Here is a 27979-nt window from a genome sequence, read left to right as displayed (position 1 = left end):
GCTAGATTAATGCGTGTCTTTTATTTACAAAGTAATCTCTTCCTTTAATAGACCTTCATATAAAACTACAGGTTTGTTCTCTAAATATTCTGTGTAGGAAGGCTGCTTGTTTTTTCCTTTAGGTAGTTACCAAAAAACTGTTCAAGTGTATACATGCTAACAGTTTCAAAAAGCAAAGAAACTCATTGTTGATGGGGAAGCAACATGTGAGCTTTCTTTACATGTTCTTTAATTATAAATACCAGAAATAAAAAGGTGTCTTTTTTCTTTTAATGAACATGTGTATTAACTGCAAAACTTGACTTTTTTTTTTGTCCAGTTTCAGAAGCAGTTTGTTCTCAATCACAATGAATTAACAAGCATAAATAGTATCGAAGTCTTCCTGGGAAATTATTACCTTTTTTTGAAAATATAGGTCATATCTATGTAGCAAATGGAAATAATGCTCCCAAACATAGGCTTATCATAAAAATCCATTTATTTCCTGATTCTATCTGAATACATAAATCCACACAAATCCAAATTGATTTAACAATTTCTTCTGAGGGAGATTAAACAAACAATTATGTCTTCAATCCATACAGTGTCAAGAAAAGATACTTGAAAGGCTTACTTCAATATTATGTTTGATATTTTCATGACTGGAGAAAATCCTGAAGAGACAAAATAAATATACATTAGTCCATGCCACTCATTCTGAGGGCCTACTGCTGATAATTGTTTCATAATGATCACTATAATTTTTATTCTGTTTTTTTAAAAATATTTTTTTCATTTCCTTTTTTTATGATCACAAGAAATGAATGCAAAGGTGGAGAAATTTCCTCACATGTCTTCCAACTGCTGTCAGGATTGACCTTTAAACAGAGGAAGTTAGTTGTTAGGCCTCTTTTAAGGAGAGAGTTCAGCAAAGGATTAATTACAAAATAATCTGTAGATAATATTAACAAAAAATAAAAATAACCTAAGTTGCCACTCATCCCTCTACTGAGTTGCTAAGTAAAGATAAATAAATAATTTCCTGGTATCAGATTTGTTCTCATTGCAATTTTATTTTTTTTTTAATTGTGTTCAGTGGAAGCTTTCCAGTGCAGGAAATCAAGGGCATGAGAAAAAAAAGACAAGATTATAGTCAACTTTGAAGTCTATTTGCAGAAGAGTGATTTCTGGCAGATTAAACATCATAAATTTTGACACTTCATTTAATGACAAACCTTTCTTCTCATGGAAACATCTCTTTCTTAGCATAATGGCAGTATTTCAATTTTAGCATGTTATAGTTGGTGATATTTACCTTGAGCAACATAGTGCATAACTGAGGCACCTAAGAAGTTAGAAAGCTTATTAACCTAGGTAGCACTTACATAGGTGTGCCAATTACACAGAAAACCGTCAAATTTATAGAAAGCTTTGAGACAAAAGCTCCCAAATTTAGCTTCCCAATACTGTGCACCAGACTTCCTCCTTGAGGAGGAGGCTCTTGGGGGAATGTGCAATAAATACGAACAAGCCTTAGTTACCGGAACAAATGTGCAGTCTCACTCACTGTAACTGACACTACTGGAGCCAGATTTGGAGATGAACTAGCAAAGGTCTCTGCGAGAGATCTTTTCAATTGACACGCTGCAACCTGATCTTTCAAGAGCTCAGTGGCAAGTGCCACAAAATCCACCCTGGTGGGCACCAACCCACTGCGATGGCACAAAGCTTTTTGTCAACCTATTTGCATACAAGTGATGGCTAACTCCGCCAGCTGTACTGCCTATGTGCATGCCCCAGCCCTGTTTTAACACGCTAAGTTCCTTATGGCATCATTCTTTCTCAAAGCAAAGCAGTTTCTATTCCTCAATTCACGCTGATGTTGTTCTGCGTAGCCTCTGGTCTGCTTAAATAGCCCAGTGTAGCCATGACTAACAAACCATTTGTATTCACAGCACCGGCTTCAGAGGAAAGACGCATGGTGGCTATCAATGGATTTGAACACAGAACAAAACACAAACACTCAACCTGCTTTAAATAAATAATCTTTCTTGCTTTAAAGAAGTTTGAAACACCGAGCTGTGGCTTATTCTGAAAGGCTCTTCTCTGACATGCTGAGCTGTTTCTTTCAGTGTAAACAGCCACCTCCTTCCTAGCAGCTAGAGTAATCAATAAACTGGGTCCAGATTACTGGAAGTGCTGATTTAAGTGGGGTGAGAGAAAGAGAGAGAGGAGCAGGTTCAGTTCCATAGCATTCATAGCTTGCGCGTGTATTTTGTGTTTATAAACAGGGATGAGCTTTGCAATTTTTCATGATCCTTTGAATCCTGTTTTTCCATCTGAATATCCAACTTGCTATCTTTCTAATCAAATCGATCATTTTGGACATATTTTGGCTTGTTTTGCAGGTCAGTAATATATAAACAAGCACATTCACACCAGTTCAGCTTCCCTTGTTCACCTGCATAATACTATTGAAATCATATGTATGTAAAAAGAAGTGGGTTTGGGCCTCTTTTTTAGGCTGTTTTATTCACTGAATAAAGGGTCACTCATTAAGCGTACTGACCTCTCGTGTATTCCTATTGCCAATCTAACAGGTAGACCCAACTTGTTGGCTATGCACACCAAAAATTCTTGTTCAAACCAATGGCAAGTTAAGAGCCTTTTTTTTTTTTTTCCTAAATGAGGAAAATGTTAGTTCTCTGAATCAAAGTTATTACTGATATCAGTGAAAAAATGGGGTTTGTGACTTCATATGCAATTTGTTAGATCTCTGTTAACATGTATGCAACAGGCTGCTTTTTGTTGCTTTAATACTCTGTTAGGCTGTATTTTTTAAGGCATGGAATTCACCTGAGAAAAATTGGTTGATAGAATATTAGATAAATATATTCTAGATAGATAAAAATGCAAGTATAGTACTTCACACATAGCATTGCAACATAGTAGTCTGTAGAAACTGAGCCTGAAATGTATATGGAAGTTCTTCACATCAGCTGAGTGTTGAAGGTTGTGTTTTATGAGTACAGTACATTAATTGATAGATATGAGGTAGCAATCAAAATGTAAATAGAACTTGGTTTACATTAGTGCCTAAGTTTGCTGTATAGATATATTATATATGCTTTTAGGAAGCTGGACTCAATTTCAAAGCATATCTTTAATTCATGAATTGTTAAAATGAATTCTATTTGTGGCTTAAAAAATATTGTGATTAAAAAAATTATGCTTTTTCTGAGCTGAATCAACTTCATAATTTCACATTATTCCTGTATTGAAAGCTGAATCAGAAGGGAGCCCTCCTCTTTGTTCCAAAAGCATTGCTACCTTTTTTATTATTGTAAAATAATGTTCAGTTGACTGATTACTTTCACTGTGACAGCTGCACCTCTCTAGATTCTAGTAAACCCATTTTAGGTTAAAGGCAATATTTCATTATTGTTATTGGTATATGCTTCACATATTTAAAGGACCATATTCTGAGGCACATGTTGTAACATACTGTTTCTAGTTATGCATTTATGGCTTGTATATGATAGCTATACAGTGGGATAAAACTTCTAAGCTGCTCTGCCTTCCACTAACAGTGAATAGAGGAAAGGGTACATATATTGGTAAGGATGATTTTTACCTTTATCCTTCTGTTCAACTGTCCTAGAGGTCTCATTCTTTTGGGTGTGCAAAATGAAGTCATTTGTAGAATCTTGGATAAATTTTCTCCTCCCCAGACGACCTGATAATGGCAGTGCCTGTTGTATGTGATAGAGAAGTGTAACAATGTGCTCATTCTCACAGCAATGATAGTTTAACATGAGCAGTCTCAACACAGAGGTGAGTGAGTGAGTGAGTGAGTGGCCAATTCTCATCTCTGATGGAAGGTTCCCTTGGGGACAGCTTTTATGTGATGACCTGCAAACCTCCAATTCAGGAGGCAATTAGGTGACTATCTGGTTTATGCCCTTTTATTCTAGGACAGCAATCAGTTAATAACCCATCTACTAACATTTGAGAGATACATACCCTTTCCCCTCATTTGCAGCTTGTATTATGTGTGTTATTAAAAAAACAAATATTTACACTCAAATCAATGCATGAACCTTAAATACATTACTGGAATATTTACCACAGGCTGATATCTTTTGTTTTCTGGAACCTAACTGACCACTACCAAAATAACTTTAAAATGCTAAAATTGCCTCAAAAGTCATGTGGGAAAACTTTAAATAACAAAATGCTTAATTATTTTGTAGCTAGGCATACTGTTACTAATGGCTACATTTAGTGATGGAGACTATAAACTGTAAATCATACCAGTGTTTCCCATGGCAGAGCAAGCTGCAATCCTGATCTGACAGTCCCCTTTGACCTCTCTAAGGAAGGCATAGTGGGAAGTGTGTGAGGACATTATGCTTGATTAGTCTCTCCCTAGTTTGCCTGGGTGGGAAGATAATTGAAAACACAATGGATTTTGGAAATTGAAGGTTCTGAAATGCACTTTGCAAACACATGCAATTTTACATCTATAACGTGTCATCTATATCAGCAGTGGACATTGTCTTCATTACATAAATACAATTCTTCTGCTAATACAGTGCAAATAGGGGTTAGGCAGCATCTGCAGCTATTGTAATCCACACTTCAAACAACAGCATCCGTTTTATATTCTTAAATTCGGAGAATTAAATAGGAGCTTGGAACAGAAGAACTGATTGTCTGGTTGATTTCACATTCTCTGATTTATAACGTTGAATAAATAAAGAAGTTGAATTTTGTTCACTAAGTGACCTTATAAAAAAATTCACAGTATAGCTTATACTTGAGGAGAATTGGGGAAAGAATGAATTTGGTTTAGCCATTTTAATACACTGCATCTATAAGCTAGTACCAAGACTATTATTCTGGATGTTTTCTGGTCTGTTGAGTCCTAATGTAGCTAATCTCCAACAGATAGTGCTGCCCAGGGTTCCTGTAAAACAATCATCTGCAAACATATTTATTAACCTTTGTTATTTAGTTTTCTGCAAAGTGCAGGCCACCCTGCTGAACAGTCTACAGCATTTATTTACAATGCTGACTCCTATTAGATATCATTAGGTACATAATAATTATAATAATTATGTGCATTGCTTAGGCTACCCTGCTAAATAACAACCACTTTTATTCAGAAGTCATAATTGCAGCAGCTAGACTTAAAATGAAATCTAATTAGATTTCCGTTCACCCCCTTTCACAAATAATCTATATCCAGTGTATAGCTATGGAATCTGTCCAGCAAAGATTAATTCATTTAGCCTGAAAAAGTATTATCTCTATGGTCTGTCAGGTAAAAGTTATAAAACAGGGAACCTTTTGTAAAAACAAACAGAATTGTTGCAGTAGAACTTCCGGGGGTTTGTATGACTTCTTGAAGAAGGCATAATGCTTTTTCACAGAGCTATTTCAGCGGTAAACACATTGGGGTTTTGCAGCCATAGCTGCATTAATGAACATAATAATTCTGTAACTCGATAGTGGGGTATAACCTTAAAATTAACTGTTACAAGTTTCCTGAGTTTTGCAGATCTGAATCTAATCTTAATGTGAAGCTCTAGTCTTCCTTGTGTGAAATTAAGAAAGTCTGCAATCTTTTGAGCAAGCAAAGGTGCAAACACAAACTTATAAGGTGAAGGAAGTATGTAAGTTAAGTAATCTTTAAAACTACATGATGATTCATTTACTAAACCTATTTTCTTTCAAAGGAGAGAGCCAAGAACTAGCTGATACCTTCTCAGCATTAACCATTTACCCTGGCACATGACCCCATCTGCACATACATATAATCTTTTTGCAGGGCAATAGCTGGCACTGGCCTTATTCAACCTATGACCATGGAACATTTTACTGTATAAGAAATCTCATTAAATGATTGCAGTAAGAGTTTTAAAACCTTGGATTCACCCAGGAAGGCAAACAAAGTGAGTGGAGTGGTCAAGGAATAAACATAAGGAACACATTCAGTTCTGAACACCTAACAGTGGCACAGATCAAGATGGTCTACAGATTATTTTTTCCACTAAGGGTTTTGGAGAAGGGAGCAGGTTCTTTAAAAAAGGTTGTAAGTGAATTTGTGTACCCATAACAAGTTGTTCAGTGGCAGCTTTTTGCCAGGTAGTCTAAATGTAACTGCAAACAGTTATTAGTGCAGTAAAAACTGTGCTTGCATATTTGAAAACTGCAGACTCTGCTGCTTAGTAGAAGTTACACTAATTGAGGCATTAAGTAGATGGTCCAATGTGAGAAGGGAAGTAGGTGTATTCATACCAGTCCTGAGGGTGTTTCCAGCCTGAAATCTATTTAGGGTGTTCTGCAAGGGCAGGAGGCTGGCTCATGGCAACCTCAAACTCCCCTGGAGTTCCTCGATCACCACTTCTTATTCCAGTCCCACTCCAAAGCGACCTGATACTTCCCAAACACTAAGCTGATTTCACACAGCCATGTCCAATTCCAGAGTAATTTCTTCCTCTTTCCACAAAGCCCCTGTGCTCTTTTCAGACACTCTACCTTTCTGCCGTGGATTTCCACCCGCTTCATATTACTAAGTTTCAGGTTTTTATTATTGACTACTGTCATCTACAGTAATGATACCATATCTGACTTAAAACTACATTGTTTGATTCCTGGTAGGAATCCAACTGCAGTGGTAGCAAGGTTAGTACGGCTGATCTAAAAGAAAATTACTTTATTTCTATAGTTACAATGGAAACAAAGGACCATATGAGCACACATGAACACATACATGTATACACAGATATATGTTCTCTGAGAGACTGCCTTCTAAAGTTTTCAGCTAGAATTTTAGAACCCTCCCCCCCCCAGAATATCACCGAAACAATGACATCAACCCTTCATGTAAGATTTCCATTTCTGTGCTTTATTCTTGTTGGCCAATTCTCTCATCCCTTAGTGATTCTGAGCATGCATACCTGTGTAATGCATGTGTATATCCACAGGCATTTCATTTATCTCAGTTGTACTGATTGAGACGTATTCATCTAGAAAAAAAGCTGGGTGACAGGTATTGACAGGCACAAGATAGTAGGAGGGGAGCAAAAGTAAATCTGCTTCAGGAGTTTTGGAATAGTTAACCAATGGACCTTGAATTCCTTGAAAGTTCAGCTTATAATTACTCTGCAGTGCAATGCTCTGCACTGATATCTTTGTTCTTGTGGCACCAGCAATACCTTCTTTTTTCCTCTCAGCTGATGAATCAGAAGTTACATGCATCTGAAGTTACCTGAAAAGGCTATATGGACTGTGAGAGAAATGAATATTGTAGGCTGACATGGACCAAATTCTTGTGATAGCTGTAACTGTCAGATTTACCCATCCGTATCTATATAAGGTGAACATTTGGCTTTCAAGACCACCTGAAAACCTTTGACATTTATGGATCTTTGAAATAGGTTGTTCTGAATCCTTAGTTATTTTATTGTGGACAATGATGTTCCAAATATGGCCTGTTGTGGAATCTGTCTGTGCAGGTTTTAAGAGTCAGCTACAGAAAGACATAGCTGTTCTAGTGCTGACAGCAGTCCTTGCCTGAGTGGAAGGTTGGACCAACTGACCTGCAGTGTTTCCGTCCAGCTAACACTCCTATGACTCTATGATGGTCTGGAAAATAATGTTAATGGTTTTGCATGGAGTATAACTCCTATAAATTGACTTGAAAGCTTCAAAACTGCATACAATTGTTCGGGCGTTCATCTTGAGTTTGATGAGATAAATTAGTTAGAACCAGAATACTGAGAGAGATCTGCATTTTGGCCATGAAGTGTCAGAATGAGAGTTTCTGAATGACAAGAACTTTGGAAAATCTGCACTAATTACTTAACCTTACTTGGCTTTCAAATTCAGTGCTGGCCTTTCCTTGTTGTATTTTGGGATTACTTGATTGTTTGCTTGGTTTGAGAACTCCCAGTCAAGAAAGGATCAGGACTATATTGATTATAAAAGTATAGAGGGATATCCTTGACACAAGGGAAATTGTTTAGATAGAAATACACTTGAAACAAGCAATACCATGTTAAATGGTCATTCTTAATTTACATTCAAATGAATATACTTGTCAGCAGGCAAACTGTTTAAGTATCATATATACATTATTGTGCTATACTTAATATATAGATAAGAAACAATTCTGAATTTCTAATAAACAGTTTTGTAATTGCTTGCTAATAATGAATTTGACCAAAGTTACTACTGAATCCTAGTGGGAAGATGTGCATGACTGGGAAATTAGAATAGCAGATAATAACTTATTTGGGAAAGTTTGAATAGATGAAAAGGAAGAGGATTGCAGTCTACTTTTACTTTAGTGGGCTTACTTGTTTCAGTGTCATTCATGATTTGGAAATCTATGGTCTCACATAGAAAAGGATTAGTGTTGTTGCTGACAAATCTTGTGATAGGTGACTTCTATAAAGAGGAGAAGCAAGCAGATAATCAAGCACCTGGTTAGAATATGTAGTCGAAATAAATATATTATCAAGATTAGAAACTTACATAAATAATACCAAAGCTAATCATAAAGATGTAAATTAGGTAAAGATTTTCTGGTTTTAATAGAAACATTCATAGTTTGAGAATGCTTAAACTCTTTTGTTAAATATTTAGGAACCATGGGCAAAGAAGCAATAGGATTTTAGGTGTGGTTTGTTGCTGTTGTTTGGAGAGGAAGTAAAAAGGCATTGTATAACAGAAATAAAACCAAAGAAAGGATAGATTTCTTTCGATGACTATAAAGTAGGAACTGTAAGAACAGTTTGAGGTTTTTATTTTTAAAATGCCAAGAACAGAAGAACCTCAGTGAGTGGTTTTACTGTGCTATCTGGATAGAATAAAATTGGGTATAATTATAAATAATGTACCAGTGTTCAATAAACTTCTGCCTTTGGGAAAAGCTGCTCCATGCTTTTGTATTATATGATACTTATGATAAATTATTGTTACTATAGTTTACCTAACAGAAATCTAGAGGATGATTTTACGTATCTGCATTGATAAAGGAATCTTCAATCTAGAAATAAATAAAAATCAAATTCAGCAACTGGAATCGGAAATTAGACAAGCTCAGGTGATACAAAATGCAGATTTCCAAAAAGGAGACAATAAGCAGTGATTACAGGGGCTGTCTAACACTGAAAACATTGAGAAAAAAATGTGAATATTTAAAAATGTCCTAGTTCAGCCCAAACTAAGAGCATTCTCATACAGCATCTGGCCTATGTTGAGCAGGTGGTCGAAGTGTTTCATGAAGCCTGCAAGTTTAAGACTATGCATTTGTGCTCAAAAAGAGTTGAGAAGGGATCTGAAAGCAAATACTTGTTCTGTGGAGAGTTATGCCAGCAGGACAGATTTTCTAAGTGCCTCAGTACCATTTTGGCTAGGCTAGATGTGTTGTTACCTTACTAGAGAGAAGGAACTGTCTCTGTGAAGGCTCAATGATTTCAGTATAAGCCTGTGCAGACTCAGGGAGGCACCTGGAAGTACCTAGGAACAGTACCTGCCATTGCCGATGCCAGCATTTCTCAGCCAGCAGTCCTACAAAGGGAATTTAAAGCTTTTGTATGCTCAAATCCATACACTTGCAGAAACTTGTGAGATTGGGGGGGGGGGGGCGTTATTTATTGTTGGTTTTTTTCTGGATGTGGATACCCTTCTCCTTCACCTCTCCCTAATTTTCAAGGTCCCTTGACATTGCGATCTCTTATCTTTTTGAATCACAGCATTTCTCTGTGGGGTTTAAGACTCATAGGTGGTTGCATAGAACAGAGTGAACCTGATCTAGCTGGCATGGCTACAAGCAGTATGTGAGGCTGCTGATTCAGCAGGAGACAGTTACAAAAACACTTCTGAGGGAAACACAGCATTAGACAATGCTGTCAAAAACAAGAAAAAGGAAGGATGGAAATAATCTCTTAAAAATCAAGTGCCTGACACTAGTCTTGCTTGAAACTGGAGTAAGTCAGGCTACTGAAATGAGCAGTGATGATACTGTAAATAAGGTCAGAATCAGGTCCAACATCTGACCTGTAAGGTGTCAGTGAGACCTGTGAGAGAGACAGTTTTCACTCCTTTCACAATGAGCGTAAGTTAAGGTGGGTTTTCTGTGACTATATTCAGTAAGAATGCTTAATAGAAAAAATGTCTGTGTAAATCCCTGCTACATGTTGCTGTGTGCAGAAAGAGTGCTGCTTCCTGATCTTCAGCCACATTCTGGTAGCTTTATTTGCTAAATATTGCCAGCAACAGAACATGGCACTTTCTGGAGCGGAGTGCTGCAGAAACATCCTGTGTGCTTCCACTGATAAGTGTTGAAAAGGGAAGAAATTGCAAGACTGAATATGTTTTTGTACTTTTTGATATACTGTTTCTGTATTATGAAACTCTGACCAGGATTGGTATACATCTCAAAATAATTCAATTTTAATAAAGCGAACTTGGGGCAAACTATCTCAGGAATGCAAAATGTCATTAACAGGATGTGAATAAATACACGATAAGCCTGGGAGCTCAGAGGGGCAGTGTTCTCACTTTCAACTTGTTTCTGTGTCATTGTCTATATAGAAGAGTCGGGACTTAGGTTTTAAAATAGGAATGTTTTTCAGTAAGTATGTTAAGAGTAGAAACCCAATCAGAACATTTTTAGAAATCTACTAAACTTTCCTAACAACATTTTTTTGTGTGTGTTCATTTGTTGAATCAACCAAAGGTTTTGTAGCTCAGTTGCTTATAGAGGTAACATAAATACTGGAACAGGCTCTGTCACAAGGACCTTTATCTTAATTTTAGCAGCAGTAGAATCAGCTTGGAATGAACAACTTGTAGTCCTGTATGTTGCATTGCTGCCAGGGCTGCATCAATCCAGGGAACTTAATTTTGAACTATGTCTGGAAATTATTGAATACATTTTTGAATACTCCTTCATCGAATTATATGCTCTTTTTATGGAATGGATAGTGAAAAATATTTATCCTTATATTTTTGTATTCATTCAATGTGTAGCTTGATGGCTTATAGAATATCTTTTTCCACAAATACAGTTAAAATAGTTGTGTTAAATATTAAAAAGGCAGAGCCAACTGGGTTAAAAAACTAGAATTAATATCATCACCACACCATACTCCATTTTATACAAATTAGTGAAGTATATTCAAAAAGGGAAAATGATCTTGTTTTTTAGAAATTGGTCCCTGACATCTGGCACTGATGTATTCCACATGAGTGAAGTACCTATCATGTTCACAATATTCATAAGATCTCTGATAATATATTTTTCCTTCAGCAGAATAACGGTGGAAGAATACTCTGGTCACTAAAAATAAAACATTGGGGTTGTTATTTGTCAAACTAAAATGCTACCAAACTAAACCAAAGTCTTAACTTTTATTTTCTGTTCACCTCCGTATATATTAAAGCAACAATAGAAGCAACTTGCATTGAAATTTAGTACTAGCTCAGACAGTTATAAGGTACAGTGCACCAAATAAAAAACATGGGCAAAAAAGCATATTAATTTTTATGCCTGCACTGTGACAATTCCATTCCTCCTCATATTGTTAATTAAAACTGGCCTGATATTTTTACTACTTTTCTTTAGTGTGGTGTGACCGTAGGTGGGGAGTGATGCCTACGGGAACGCAGATATTCTGCAAATCCATCTATTTTTGCAAGTGTAGGTACATAAGATCTTATTTCCTTCAGCTTACAAACATTTTTTGAAGTTGATATAAATCATCCCACAGCAGACATTTGGAGATATATATTCCTCACTTAAAACCCTTGGTGATCCACAAACCACACATGCTTTAGAAGTGAACAAGTACAGCAGTTGGGAAATCGGATGCTTTTTCTCTTTTAAAGGCATGTAACTGATGAGTATCGTTTCCCACAACAGCGACTCAGAGCAGATGAAATATATCCACCTTCTTTCCTCTCTTATACACACAGAGTGTATCAGGCCACAATATTTACAAGCTCATGCTCTTGTTAAGTGGACCATGCTGCCACATAGTGGAAGACACTCTGTCTTCACCCATTTTATTAAGTTGCACAAATATAAAGATGAAATAATGGGGCTTGTTCATTTATGTAATAATTAACAACACATTTACACTCCTAGCATATCACTGTTGATGTTTACTATTTGATCAAGTATGATGGATGCCTTGTGGTTGCAGATTCAGATTAGCATAATTTCATCACCAAGGGACCCATGAAAAGGTTCAATTATAGAGCAATCTCATTAATACCAGGGCTTGTTAAACTAATAGAAATAGACATCCCAACAGCTCTGATATGTATACATGTGCTTGGAATATAATTAATGAAAAAGTAACCTGTACCTGAAACAAGCTTGAATGATATGTTTGCATGATGTACTAGACTGACTGAGACAAACGCTGTTACAATATAATGTTTTGTTAGATCTGCTTGGAGAAAAAATGTCAGCAAAAATGTAGGCAACCTTTCTTCCAAAATGTTAACGAAAGATTTATCCTTTGCCTTTATGTGGCATATAGTACCTATTTTTTTTTACCTTTTGATGAAAAGCTATTTAACTCATGCGGTCCTTTGATAGGGTAGCATGAGAAACAGTACACACACCCCAGCCCCTTTATTGTTAGCCCCTTGATTTTTAAGCAGCCATTTTTCTAAAACTTGAAAGGGGAGAATTTACCTCCAAACCGGAACTGTGGTGAGGAAGTTTGTAGAAGTCCTACTCATTGTAGCTGTGAATGTGGGTGAGCAGCTAGCTCTTTCTTCAGAGGAGCACAATTCAAATTTTCCAGGAAGGAGAATAGAAAAGTACTGCAACTGGCACCTGTCATTCATGCATGACAGGAAGGAGTTTGAAGTCCGAGCAATAATCTTACTCTTGCAGATTTTCTAGTGACAGACAAACCCTTTCCCTCAGTTTTTTCATCAGTTAAATGTAATAATACTGAAGCTGTGTGGGAAACTTTTTTCCCAAATATAATTTTTCTGTGTCAAGACAATTAGTGTTCTTACAACATTTTTCATGGAAAAAAAAAGTTTGTATAATGATTGCCATGTTACCATTTACTTACAAATACACTTCATTTACACTCTGTGATACACCACCATATCAGATCAATGATGATGTGGAGACATTGTACTTCGAATGGTTTGATGCACTGAACAACATCCTTTGCCAGTTGAGAACTTATCCTTAGCCCTCTTCCTCTTATTTGAACTGAGGACCTATTTTAAACACTCAATAGAAAACATTTCTTTGACTTACACAAAACGTGGTATTCTGACCAAATATTTTATAAAAGATGCCTTGCTGGTGCTAATAATACCTGTCGTCTTAGGAAAGTTGTGCACTAAAAGCTGAATGGCCAGTCTCATGAGCTTGGGACTCTCCACGGCTTTAGTCTGTCTGCAGCAGACTACTAACTGTATGGAAAGAGAGCTCCATCTTCATCAGCAGCAGATTTGGGGATATGCAGTAGGAAAGGGTATTGAAATCTTTTGGGACAGGCTGGATGTGAGTTAATGTCTTTTTCATAGAATCACATTAGAAAATGCAGATCCCTCATCCCCTAATCACTCAGAAACTTGGTAACAGTGACATTTGGAACGAGCTTGATACTTATCTCTTGCTCCCATCACAGGGAACAAGATGGGGTGTCCATCCATTTGATATCCAAATGACCAAGCTTTAATTTGAGAAATGGTGAACTTCTCACTGGCTAAGATCTTGTGTATTCAGGGAAGGCTTGTTCAGAATTAACTAAAGTGTAAATTTGTTAGTTCCATCCAAAGTAGCCCCATGAGCCCATTCTTATTTGACTTAGTTTATACTGCTTAGTAAGAAGTTTCAAAAAAAAAAAAAAACCATGAAAAGCCACTCTCAAGCAAGAATAAGAGTGTCAACACAGTCATGCATCTAAGAAAACTTTCTCTTTCAGGCGAAGTCTTGTGACACAAGAACTTTGGCTCTCAATAGAGGAAAAACTTCCAGATTTTGACACAATTCTTCCCATTATTTCTCCAATCCAAATGGCTTTAGTTCAGCCTTGCTAGAAAGCCAAAAGTGATCTCTGCTCAAGAGAACCATGACTAAATGTCATTTAGTTTGAACCTGTGTGAAAAGCAGTGTTGGATGGCCATCATAAACTCAAGTTTGGGAGCTCTGAGCTCTGCCACAGCTCTTCATGTGCCTTGTGTAAAACTTTATTTTCCCTACCTTCCAGTGATGTTGATGATTCAGGTCCTCACGCTGAAGCCATTGCTTATGGTATACAGTGGCTTTAGGCACTATTTAAAAAAAAAAAAAAAAAGAGGAAAAAAAGAAAAATAACAAAAGCCCTATGTTAAATCTAGGAATAATCAATCTTTAGCCCTAGGAATAGCCCTCTGTATCCTAGACTGTAGTTAGACTGACTCTTTTCAATGGGATTTTTTTCTTCACTGACTTCACCAACCGAAATTAGCTTTGGATCATACACTTTGTATGATATCTGATGTTCCTACAATAAAGCTCTTAATCAGTTAGTGCTCCTAAAAATCTTGCATGTCTGCAGAATGCTGTAGAAATGGTAAACTGCAGCAGAGTATGGAAATAAGTATTGTAAGCACGGACAGCATCTGAGGCAAGAACTTTTTGGCAACCATAACTAGCTCCAGTAAAATGGGTCCTGTTCAGAATACAATAACTCTCTAACAATTCATTGTTGAATCCCTCGTTTCCTTTGTAGACCTAATTTTTGCTTAAATTAATTTTTTATGCTGATGCATATATGCTCTGATTCCATCACATGATCTTATTAAATCTACAATGCTGCATTTTTCTATCACTTCTGCTAGTCAATTTTTCTGCAATTTTAAGCAAGATAACACAATTCCAAAAATACTTGAAAGCTGATGAATGACTCATACTGTAGTTCATTGAACACCATAAAATATTCGGTGACTCAGAGTCCTAGCATAAACCAAAGGTCCAAAAAAGACTCTATTGTTCACAATACAGAGGTACAAAATCTGAAGACTTCTAAATCAGGCATTAGAAACTATTCCTGCTTTTGCGGTTGTCACTTGTCAAAATTCCAGCTAATCCCTGTGTGGATTTTTAAAACAGTGTAATGGAACCTAATAATTTTATGATGAGAAACAGTGTGTTTGTTAGATTAATTTCATTTTGTAATGTTGATTAGCTTCATGCAAGAGTGTAATGATCTGGAGTGGAGGAATATATGACACGGGAACACTGGAAACAGCTTTCAAAGCATAAAGCAGCTGCGTTACATAGTTCTTCTACTTAGAATTACAATAGCAGTGTAGCCCACTTTCTGAATGATTCAGGTTTCATGTTTTGAACACCAAAAGCTTTTATTCTCTAGGGCAAACTGATCCCTGCATAGTCCAATGATCATACCTCTGGTTGAGTGGATTAAGAAGGAAATGACTTAGAATACTCTGATCAAGGACTAAGAATATTTGAGGAATGAAGTTTGCTTGGGCTCATTTCCCATCTGAAAATGGCACTTCTCTATGGATTGTGCACACTAACGTCAGTTACATGTATGAGTATCTTTACTGAATTTCATTATTCCTGATCTGTTTTTAATCTAGTATCACTTTGTACTAGCATATATCTATTGATGTGACTAGACCAACATCCATGTAATGATGTCATAGAGGAAAGAAGAACCAGTCTGTTATCTTTAAAAATTGTATGTTTACTTTTGAACACAATGGCATTTTGAGGTGTGGCCATTCATACACGCAGCTTTGATGAATAATGTCCTTTCTGAAATAACATTATCACACTGCTTAGTAAGTCCAGAGACAATTCAGCTGGTGGTTAGGTGGTGCCAACACTTGTTTTGGGCTGAGGTTTTGATAATGAAACAAAAAGGGTGTTGAGAATCATGTGGCTCTTTGTTCTGTTTTGGAAGTACCTTTGGAGAAGAACAGGTGCATCAAAGTACGTTTTTAAGACAACTGAGCATAACTAGGATTTAAGGATTTCATTGGAGGACTGAGTTTCTGTTTAAATGTAGTCTCTGGAGCAGACAGAAAATGGTAATATGAGACAAAGCAGGTATCACAGGAAACAGTAAAACTATAATACTGTATTACTGCACCCAGTAGAGTTAGAAACGTCGGTCTAATAGAGCAGGCATATTTCTTATGTGTAGATTTTTAAAATAAAAAATCAGCAGCCTTGTGCAGATGACTTTTAAATGAATCCATAAGCATTGATACATTCCCTGCCAAGGTGCAATATCATTGATCACAACTGGGGCTCATTGTTATTAAGGTTTCAACAACATTTGTATTAACAAGTCACCTTTGTATCGTGAAAAGGCAGAGGGTTGATAGGCATTAAGGAAACAGCTGCATCATAGCGAGCAGCCAAGAGCACAATGGGTGTCAATAGGAGGTAAAACTACTCCCACTGAGACAAGTGAAGAAGAAAAATGAAACAGGAGGATTTGTTCCAGCAGCCCTGTCTAATTGTTTATTCCCTTCTCATTCCATCCTAGTCACTTAGGGACTATGGCTTCTGTCATGTAAAAGAAAAAAAAAACCAAAGCTTGGTCTGCTCGGGGTTTCTTTCACTGTAAATTAGTGGAATTTGGGTGCTGGGAAGCTGTGGACAGGGTGATGGTGTGTTACCTTTTCCTGATTAGCTACAAGGCATTTACTTCAGATAAGTGCTGTGTGAGCATATGACCTCGTAAGTGGCCCCAACCAACACTAATAGTCTACTTTAGAGAGGAGATTAGGTTCCACTAATGGTGTCACAGCATGAAATAAGATGCAACATATTAACTGGGGGAGAGGGAGCAGGAGGTGGGCTAGAACTGAGGGGAAAAAAAAACTTGGAATGGAAAAGGGCAGCTTAAAGGTACAAAAGAACCCAGTGATGACATAGGATATCTATAGCTCCTGGATATAAATGGATTTTGCAGACTTGTGTGGAAATAGACAATTTCAAACAGTGTGGGTACTGACTTTCCTTTACTGCAACTGGCACCCAAAAGCCTGGCTGTCCTGGGTTTGCTTGGCCAGTGCAGGAAACCCAATGCACACCTCTGTGGTAGCCCAGCTCCATTCAGTGTGAGTGGCGCAGAGCTTGCCTACAGCAGCAGGTCTCTGACAGCTCTGCATTGCTCCAGCGCATCTCTCTCTCTGGGCTGTGGGCAGCAGTGCCTTACTGGATTCGTTATATTGGTTATAATAGCTTCAAATAGCAGAAAACTAAAACATTGTTACTGGGAAGTTTCATTCAAATGCAAGCTGACTCTGGCCTACTCCCCCCCAGAGGCATCTGTCTCTCCTCCATGGTTATATGACAAGCTGTAAAAATGCAAATTTTTTCATCACTGGTAGCATTGAAGCTACTGCATGCTTCCTAGAAAGAAAGGCATTTCGCATAATCTGCAGCAGGATTTCTTATAACTATGAGATGCATTTCATAAATAAAGCAAACGAAACAGTTTGAGTCAAAAGTTTGCCGTCAGGTAAAGTAGACCTGATAAATTATAGTATCATTGTTGTTTTACCCACTTAAGCTGGAAGAACTGGAGCAACTTCTAACAAATTGGTCAACAACATTTTGTTCAAATATTCCTTCTTGGTTCTAAAATTTAGTAAAATCTGGCAGTAGAATTTCTGCCCTAGCTTATAGCATTTCTAAATTTTTGGAGCTCACCACGTTTGTGCTGACCACATTTCCTAGTGGGATGAGGTTAGATGGTTGGCTCACGCATGTGAAAAATATTTTGGCCCTTGTGATTTCTCAGATCTTGCCATACTTATCAAATGGGGTCTAGCAAATCAACACATTGAAAAAGTACTGCTCTGATACCTGTTCATGTGTAGGTATCCATGCTCACTTTCAAGTCTGTGATAGTCCCATTAGAATCCACTTTTACATGCTAGGAATCAGACAACAAACTATACATTGCATATTCTCTTTTCCAGCTGTCCTAAACTTATGTGCAAAAACAGTGGGAAAGTAAATACTTGAATTAGAATCTGATTTATTAAAAAGAAATCTTGACGCATTGTAAGGAATTTTTCAACTTATGAAATTCTAAGCACAATTTAAAGTCCAGAAACAGGCTGGCATGAGAGAATCTTTTTCTGAAGGCTGTCTACTGATTTTACTGTTGTTTACAAGCTGAGAGCATGTGATTAACACTCTGGTTTTGGATAATAGGGCACTGGACTTCTACCTAGAAGACATATTGCATCTACTCTTGAAGCACTGAGGTGTAACAGTGCAGTGTTGCTGCTTATCTGGGGAGAGATCCAAGAGTGATCTGCCCCTTCAACAACTTGTATTTTTGGGGACGTGAAAAGTATAGGTGGTGGAGTAAAGCACAGATGCTGATTTCTGTTCCCTTTTCCCATATATGTGTGTGTGTGTGTGTATGTATAGAGACATACAGATATATGTATATACAAATGTATATAGATGTATATATGAAAACTGTACAGTGACAAATAATCACATAACAGATTTTTTTGAAAAAGCACATTAAGAGCACTGAGATTTCAGGGTTGGGACTGACACAGCGCAGATGACCTAAATGCATCCCATGCCAACATGCATCTGATGAAAACATTAATCTCTTCAGAAAGATGAATAGTCGAATCTTTTGTTGTTCTTTACATAGTGGCAAAATGAAATTGGAATATAGTGTCTTTGGAGATGATACCAGTCAGCCAGACTCCTTAGCCCAGAGAATTCACTTTTGTCTGCACAAAAACTTGTAAATTCAATTGAAAAAATGTCTCTTTCTGCAGGATGATGAACATTCATTTCCACCTCAGTTAAAGAATCTGTAGTTTTCTGTAGCTGATACTGTTGACAAGTTGGGTGTATTTAACAGTATGCTTAATTGCTGCTAATGGAACACAGGACAGTTTCACATGCCTACAACAGCTGCCATCTTGGCTGATCCGTGTGCTTTAATGTATCTTATACCTAGGATTCATGGACCTGGCTTCCAGAGGCTCAAATTCCCTGAGGAGCACGTGTTGGAAGCTGTACTGAGAGGGCAGAAATGAATGCAGGGCTCCAGTTTCTTTTGTCCTGTCACATGATTCATAGGTGCAAGCAAGGAGAATGCTCCGAGCTCGGTGATGCAAAACCTGTTGGGAGGGCAGGGAGCTTTGGATTTGCATGGCCTAGTCCTGCTATCTAGACACTTTTTCCATTGACTCTCAGTGAAGAAAAAAAAAAAAAGCAAATTTGGTTCCTGCACAGGACCAGAACTAGAATCCAGAGAGCACTCTGCAGAGTGGCACCTCTGCCCACCTAGCTCCTGCTGTCTGGTAGCCAGCCTTCCTCCAAGGAACACTGAACACCCTCGGGCCGCGATGGGGAAGGATCGCATTTTGCCACTTCATAGGTGAATGCTCCAGCCACCGGACTGCGGTATAGAACAGAGTCAGGAGCACCATGTACTCAAGTAGCTGTCCTTGCAGCAGTTATATTCCACTCTAATCCTAATGTTGAGTTCATGAGAGAGAGGGGCTTTCACACGTCTTGCCTTCAGCATGTCCCCAAGTGGATTGGTGGCCCATAGCTTAGGGCAGTTAGTGTACTGCGTTCAAAGCACTGGTGTGTGGCATAGCAGTCAGGCTCTTGTGGCAGTTTTCAGAAGGCATCTGCTACTCAGCACTATTTTCTCCTCATAGGGTTTTTGTGGTGGTTCTGGATTCTTTTATAGGAAGGGATGCTTCTCAAAGTTCTCTAACTTCAACAGAGAAGTATTGCAGTCTGAAGGCAATGAATATGGTTGTCTCCACAGTTACTGTACCAGTGTTCATGTACTAGCTTTTTTAACAAGGTAGTAGTAGCGCATAGCTAGAGCAGAGACTGGAGCTGGGGGTCCCAGCTCTCACTGATTTGCTGTGTGACCTTGAGCAGCACATTTAATCTCTGTGGTTCACTGCCTTTGCTAAATTGAGATGATATTCCACAGTTCCTGTACAAAATCCAATTTCATATGAGACAAATCAACTCATATTTTATGATATGAAATATAGCACAGACAGTACATTTTCCACATAATTTTCAGTCTCAGGAAGACATTGCAGGAGCAGTGTGGGGAAGCCCACAGTTACTCCTACTGCTATAGATTTTTGTCACTTTTGCCTTTCTTTGAGGCGCTGGAAAACTCAAGTCTTACAGTAGTTAAAATACTGATTTCATTGTCGTCTTATTTTCTTCTCAGCAATAGTATTAAACAAGTAAATAAATGAGAAGCAAGAGGTCTGCCATTCTAACTTCTGTGCCAGATGAAAACAGAAGGCTTTCTATGTGCAATCTGTAAGCTTCATGTATTTCTATGTTTGTACCCAAATTTCATAAAGCAACAGGATTAGAGCATCATTCCTGCAGGATACACCACCATTCCGTATTGAAACTCCATTCAATATATCTGCTGCAGGTTAAGAACTGATCACTGCTCCCAAGACTATTTGAAACACTCTGGCCACTGACCTCAGTTGTTACCACCCTCATTTCCCAATATGCCACAGATTTGTACTTACACTCTCTCTGGGAGCTGTTGAAGCTGCAGGAGGCTGGACGTGACATTGGCTCTGATCCCAGTGCCCTCACACATGACCCCAATCAGCTTCGCTACAATTCTCATGATACCCACAGGGTTTCCAGATGGAAAGAGAAAAATAAATGTTATCAGCACAATCCAAATGGAAAAGGGTTATTTTTCTTCCATAGGCAGTCTCTGATGCTGATACGCAGGAGTTATTAATTCATCTTTTTGTATCAGAATAGTTTCATTTATTAGAGCAAGGGAACTATAACATGCTTACTTTGATTGTCAGATTCCTTTTTCCTTTTTTAGTGGGAAATAATGCTAAAAGGAATTATCCTTTATTTTTAATGCAACTTGTACTCCTCATCAAATCTTGCAGTCTATGACATGGAAGGAATTGGTCATTAAATCTATAGCTAAACTGTGCCTAATAGTGAATATTAGTTTCAGCTAAGCTAAAATGACAGTTGTATTTAGAAGTGACACCAAGACACAAGTCAAGTAATAACGAACAATATTTTCTCCCTAGAAACAGCTAGATGAGACTATAGAGGCACCTTTTAATAACACAGAAAAGGACATTTCATAGTGTTTTTAACTATTTCACAACATATTTTTATGTACTTTGAAAATAAAACCCTCTGCAGAAATCAATCGGACAATATTCTGCATTTGCATTAGTGCCATGAGTTCTCATTCTGCCTTCAGGGTGTAGATGTGCCTGGACTTCTCCTGTAATCTGCCATGACTAAGAGAAAGTTTTTGAATAAAACTGTAAATAATAACATCTTTGACTGATTTCTCATGAAATGCAACAGTAACTTTTAGAGCTTTTGAGGAATTTTGATTTTCATTTTTTTTATCTTTTGAGGCAGAAGAGAACAAAAGGAAAACATAATTAAATTTATTCCTCATAATCCAATTTTTCTGTGTCTTTTGAGAAGGAAATATTTATCATTGTAATTCTAATAAAATACACTTTCAAATAGGTATTTGAAATACCTTGAAATAATCTCATGTGAGGTGTCTAGATATTGCTCACCTGCAATCAATAGCTTTTCCAATGTCTTCAGCTCATGAAAACTTAGAATAAAGTAATTTGTGCAAACCGAAAAAGTGATTTTTTTTCCCTGTCTCCCCTCATGGAACACCTAACTTTTGGGGTCTCTTATTAGAAGATGAACACTGCTTTATGTCAAACAGGTTGGGGAAAAAAACCCAATATAACCTCACATCGTTGTGAGGAATAAGTGAAGGGAGTTGAATGTCACACCTTCACTCTGCAAAAATATTTCTTTATGTCATGATAGACTGGAAAATTTGGTGAGTGGTATGTTGCACTGGTAGCCTCTACATCTGCCTACACCAGCCTGGTTGTTAGCAGGACACTTTTCAGCACAGGTCTCATCCCTGATGTGATGGGACTCCTTTGAGGACTTGATTAGGTTGTCTTTTCTCCGTACCTATTCAATCTTTGCCTTGTCTGCTAGGACAGGAATGTCTTGAATTAGTAAAAACTGTGATAAATTATTAATCTAATTAACTACAATTTTTAATCAGCTAAGCTAACATCAAACATGTTTTATAAATATACTAACAGTACCTTCAGAACAAATTTAGTTTATAGGTAGTAATTAAAATAAATATTTAATTTGTCATTGCACAAACAGTGGCTGGCCCAGCATAATATAACTGTATTAATCATTTCAAAACCATGATGTAACTAATCATCAGCTCAAAAACTAAAGCTGCTTTGGCTTCCCTATAAGTTATATAGTAGCAATCTCACTAACATCTTTCCACACACTCTTTTCCCTCCTTACTGTCTTAGTAAATGTTGTGGACGCAATGCGAGAGTGTCTCTTTGGGATACTGATGAGAGCAGATACGGGTGAAGATTTTCTTTGATTCGCTGCTTTCAAAGTTCCATTAGAGATAGCAATCATTGAGCTGTTAAAGGAGCAGAGCTTCCTGATGGTCACTCAGTTTGTTGTGTTCAATCTTGGTAGGATAAACAAATAAACAAAAAAGGTGGGCAGCAATTGAAAAAAAGCAGCTGTATATCTTCCTCAGCACAACCCAGGATCTTTAGTTGCAAGTATGCATTCACTTGTACTAGTGCAAAAGCTTCTTATTATATTTGTCTAGTTGTGTCAGATCTTGAAGTTTTGGCCTATTGCATCATTAAAATAATCTCTCTTGAGGAATCTTTCTTGACTATATGAATTTTCAGTTCACTTTACAGTTGTAACTCTGCTATACTGAGTCAAAGCTGTATGCCAGCTAGACAGTTTGCTAAGTAAATATTTAGTGCCTGAGTTCACACATAGCTATGTGTATGTGTAATTCATACATACAGGTCCTTCTCTTAAATAAGACTAAGGTTTAAAAGTTTTCAGAATCAGGGCCTGAAACGAACATTTCTGCCCTGCTCCTACTCTTCCCAGCCCCAAACCAGTGATCCATGAAATAAGCAATGTGCTGAACTATGGAAAACTATCATCATCACCTCACTTTTTATTTAATAACAACTAGGTATTTTTACTGCCAGATACATGCTGAGATTTTGATGACATTTATATGACATACAATCGCGAGTAAGATTAATCACAGATCTGTATTCTTTAAAGATACCCATGAGGATAGACTTCTGCGCCTGCTTTCGATGTAAAGATGGCTTTCCCAACTGCAACGCACCTCACTGCATGTTCTTGCAAACCTTTCTCTTTTAACATATCTGCTTAATAAAAATGCTTTCACTGACAGTGAAAAATTGAATCTATCAATGTGTTAGCAGCCCACATTTCCATTGCTAGCATCTAGGCTTCAGAGAGCTACTACACTCAATGAGAGACAGGGATGCTATTACAGCCTGACAAGGGCATATTGAGATACTTGGGCATAGATTGCACAAATTCTCTTATAATTTTATCTTTTAGAATGGGCCTTGCAGTAGAGATAACTAGAAAGTGCTGGCTAACAGGTCATGACAGGGATCAGTTTGAAAGCTCAGAGAGAGAGCAAAAATTATGAGTGACCCAAAGATAAATGTGTGTGTTCCCATTAAGGATAAAGGAAGCAACAAGTAAATCCACCACCAAACCCAAACAGATTACAGTTCAGGTAGTGTTTCTAAAAGACAAAGAAAAGTAAATCAATCTTACCCTCAGATGTGGCACTTTTAATAGTTCTGCCAGGGATGTCAGTGGTGCTACCATCTGGCTGCATTATAGTTACATCATTCATTTCAAACACTGCAAGCTGTGTACTGTCCTAGCAAAAGAACAACAATCACGATGATGAAAGTCCTGAGTCCTAAAGAATGGACAAATAATTTTCTTTACAGTATCCTGCTTATGTGGGAGCCGTCTGGTCATTCCTGCGGAAAGAAACGGTGTTCTTACAAGCACACTGTTGAACACTTTTACAAGGAAGCACCCCAGGCTCCTTCATGCCTGTTCAGTAGAGATGAGCTTGAGTGTGTTAAGGTCTCGCTAAAGATACTTGCATGGAATACTAGATGGAAACACTGAATATGGTCCCTAGGCATCAGCAGAAGCCACAATGAGACAAAGGTATCTTCTTGTCCTACTCCCTCAAAGAGGATATTACTTTATTGCAGTCTAAATCTCAAGTATTAAATTTTTGGGAAATATTTTGGAAGAATGATGCTTTCATTTCAGTGCAGAGTGGGATGGGGAGTAGGGAAATCAGAACAGAGTTAAGTTACGAGGACCTACCACTGATAGTCCTCCTTTGAACTGCCACCAGTTTGAGTACACGCTTGGCATACAGAAGATGCAAATTCAGAATTGAGCAATACAGGGAAGTGCGGCTGGATCTCCAAATCCCTGAAAGGTTTTTTAAATCACCAGAGTCTTGCCTGTTGCAGCATGAGCCTGACTCTTCTTGTGCCCCAGGAATCAGAGTTTCCATCCTTGGTCAGCAGCAGCTTAGAGCCCTGGCTTTGCTGCACGGACCAGGTGCAGGGGGGGTTGGTACCTGTCCTCTGCACAGTCTCATGCACATGCTCCGGGATTCAAAAGTTCCATGGCCTGGAGCACCTGGTCCCAGCACAAAGTAACCTCTGTAACAGTAGAGGGAAAGTTTGTGTCCTACTGTCACTGCATAGCCTAAATTATTATCTAACCCACAGTAAGATATAACATAGCAGTGATATATGCAGAGCTGGCTTGGACTTTTGAAATGCAAATTAACAGTCAAATAATAATTAGGTGCATTTGACCCTGTGTGAGAATAGCCAAATGTTGAGTCTGTTTTTCCAAAGCTGAAGATCTGCTGTGTACATTACGGTACTGTTTAATAGTGCACACACAATAGTCATATAGCTTAGCCAGGCACCAGTGCTGAGTCAAGTGTGCGCTATAAGGCCTCGCTTCCTTTCTCATGGCTCTCTGGCCTTTGAAGTTAAGCTGCAGCAGGCTCAGCTGTGCTCAGCAGGAGGGCCAAAGGTTTGAATATTCAGATTTCATCTCTGTTTATAGAGTGGGCTTTTGAGATGTAGGAATTCTGTTACATTGTCCAGTGTCTGGGGGAAGGGTTGCTGAGGTTGTTAATGGGTCCCGAGGAGCTTCAGCCATTACGCTAACCACTGTAGGCCCCTTCTGCTCATGCCAGACATTAGCGGCCACATGGACCTAGATGCATAATATCAGGTACTTTTAACAGACCTTTTTAATTGCTTCTCTGATTTTACTTCTGGTTGTTTCATAGTGGCTGCATGCTGCAGCAGGCAATATTTAGTCTATTCAATTTAATTAGTGTTGGTTTACAGTTGATTTTGGTGCACTATGGCTTTCTGCAGTAGCTGACTTACACGTGAAGTCTCCTTGGTTTCTATAAGGAAAAAAGTATGAAATTTAATAATATAACATGGTAGCCATGGATTTTCTAAGCCCCATGTGCTTCTTAACTGCATGCAATACTCTCATGTAGACATGCATGTAATAGCCCAATTAATGAGTGCCCAGGAAGGGAAAGCAGAGGAGTATCCGCCTGCCCTGTCCTTTCATTCCAACTCCAGACAGGCAGAAAAGAACTATTATATTTCTACCAAATGACTTGGGAAGAATGCATTTAGGTCTCACAAAGCAGAAGTCTGGAAACTGTCCTGTAATCCAGAAGACCACTGCAAAACTCCACGAGATGTGCAACAGTAGGTAGGACTAGGATTGAGGCTGCTGCTTCTGATAGAAGTGTTGTGTAGCTGTATTACAACGAAGTATGCTGGGATAAAGGAATGCATCCCTGTCCTGTTTCTTTCATGGAGGTCCCCTTTTTCTGATTACAGAAAAATTAGCAGCTTTCAAGCCGTACGTGACAGTTAGTGCAGAGCTATGTGCACAGCCAGAGGAGAGGCAGGCTTGCCAAGTGGTTTGTTGCCTGTCAACAGAGAATGGCACTTTTCTAGAGTGTAGCTGGGGTGAACCTGTGACTTTTCTGCCTCGGGCCCCTATTACAAGCCATAGTCCTCTCCACAGTTATTCCTGTCCTTGTCTTGTGGGCAGTTGTTTCCCATTCTTTATCAAGCATTGATAAATGAGTGAGAAGGCACAGAAATATTGAACTGGACGAGCTGTTTTAGCACTGGATAATTCCAGGGTCCATGCAGCATAATTAAAGGTCAATGTGCTCCTTGTTACTTAACGTCACTTTGTGTATTTGAAGTTGCACCTTAGACTTCCCCTACTCAGGAGGAAGTAAAGTGTTACAAATGAGTGAACTGGCCTATTCTACCTCTTCTGGAAAGCCACTTTTTTCTATAAATCGTGGGCACCACGCATTAGGAAATGCTGCACAGGGCTGCATACAGTTACAGTGCTATATGGAGCAATTTAATGTATTTGCATAGGGTGTATGCTAGTGTCTGTGTCTTTTCTTGCCTCTTCTCTTTTATCCTATACAAAATAACTAGCAGCCTAATGGAGAAGGCACAAGACAGGTGTCATTTACTGAACATTACAGTAATGTAGCTTCAGTGTCTGGCAGAGGGAGCTCATATTAAGCCCAGTGTGAATCAAGCACCTGCTATCAAAAGTAACACATTAAAGCAAGATTCCATCAATTTGATGTTTGGGTTTTTTAATATTCATAAAAATACATTTCTTGAGGCAGCAAGGATAGCAATGAAAGGAAGGACAACTAACATCCGCATCTTCTCCATGTGATTAGGGTATTTGCATCAAATACTTTATTATGAAGGCTGGAGAACAAGAAAAGCACATTCAGCGTCATATGTTATGGCACAATCCCTCTCTGGTGGAGCAAACAATGGGACCATTATACAAGCTGACATATTTTTTGTTTCTAATATATTCTGCTGCTTTGTGTCTGTGTGTGCTTAAATAGCAGGCACAGATGTACTGTTTCCAAAGGTCTTTGACTTGTCATGAGAATACTGTCTTTACCAGTAAAATAAATTGATTACTAGTGACAATGTTAACTATTATACAAAGAACACAGCTCTGGTGGGCTTTGTTAGATTTTAAAGAAAAGGTGATTATTTCTTCCTTATGACAGTTTGAAAGGTTTGCCATGTGGATATGGAAAGATTTTACTCATGAATATGCAGAGGTATGGCAACAGGCCGGGTAGCCGGATCAAGTTGACCGTTGGCTGTGATTGAGTTAAGAGAAGAAGAAAAATATGAGACAAACACAAAATGTACAAAAACAGCATGGGAGGTGGTTGTTAAAATATTCAATTGTGGGAATATTGTGAAATATCAGCTTTGGGGTATAATATCAGATTGATGACATAATTACAGGGAAAACAGTGCCAACTGGGATGATGCACAGCGCACTAGGGTCATGGTAAGGCCACCAAATTCTTTAATAATACTTATGCCTAGGGATTATTACTTTATGCTATGCTCTTTAGCCTTCTGAGCAGTGACATCAGGAAACTGACCTATGACACAAGGCAATATACCTTTCTTATCAAGATGTGTTGCAATTTTTCTGGGAAGCATTAGAGTTTGCTGAAAAAAAACCAGCAACTAATACAGGTGTTACAGCGTGTTATAGGGCAGAGAAATTAATGGCAGAACAGAGTAAAAAAACCTGACACAAAATAACTACTTGTTATATTACAATGGCTTTTCAGATATTTTTTCCTTTCCAATGTAAAAAATTATAAAAGACATAATTAAACTAGATCTTTTACTAGAACCTTGACATTTGTGCAGGTTTCTGCTCTGAAACATATTCAAAAAGTTCTCTTTCTACAGATCTCATGTTAAAATAATTTGGGATCTTTTCCAATCTAATTTAAACTGCTACAAATATTTTGTGTAATGAGATTGGAAACTATCCATTTGCTCCCCCTAGAAAATGCTATGAGTTCTCCCTTGATTGCAGTTCAGATCATGCTGCTAAACACCAATT

General features: G+C 38.0%; 2 long non-coding RNA genes across 5 annotated transcripts in view; one reads left to right on the top strand and one right to left on the bottom strand.

The window, feature by feature from the left end:
* Positions 1 to 27979, top strand: part of LOC129212160 (uncharacterized) — a 192832-nt gene that overhangs the window by 117794 nt on the left and 47059 nt on the right. The window lies entirely within an intron of this gene.
* Positions 488 to 12776, bottom strand: LOC129212161 (uncharacterized). Its single transcript, XR_008579087.1, has 3 exons — positions 12701 to 12776; positions 3614 to 3731; positions 488 to 653 (listed from the first exon to the last, which is right to left on the bottom strand). It is a non-coding gene; the product is annotated as an uncharacterized LOC129212161 (long non-coding RNA).

Source organism: Grus americana, chromosome 13 (genome assembly GCF_028858705.1).
Source record: "Grus americana isolate bGruAme1 chromosome 13, bGruAme1.mat, whole genome shotgun sequence".
NCBI classification, from domain to species: Eukaryota; Metazoa; Chordata; class Aves; order Gruiformes; family Gruidae; genus Grus; species Grus americana.
Note: the sequence above shows the minus strand (reverse complement) of the source record. Positions and strands in the feature narration are given on the sequence as shown.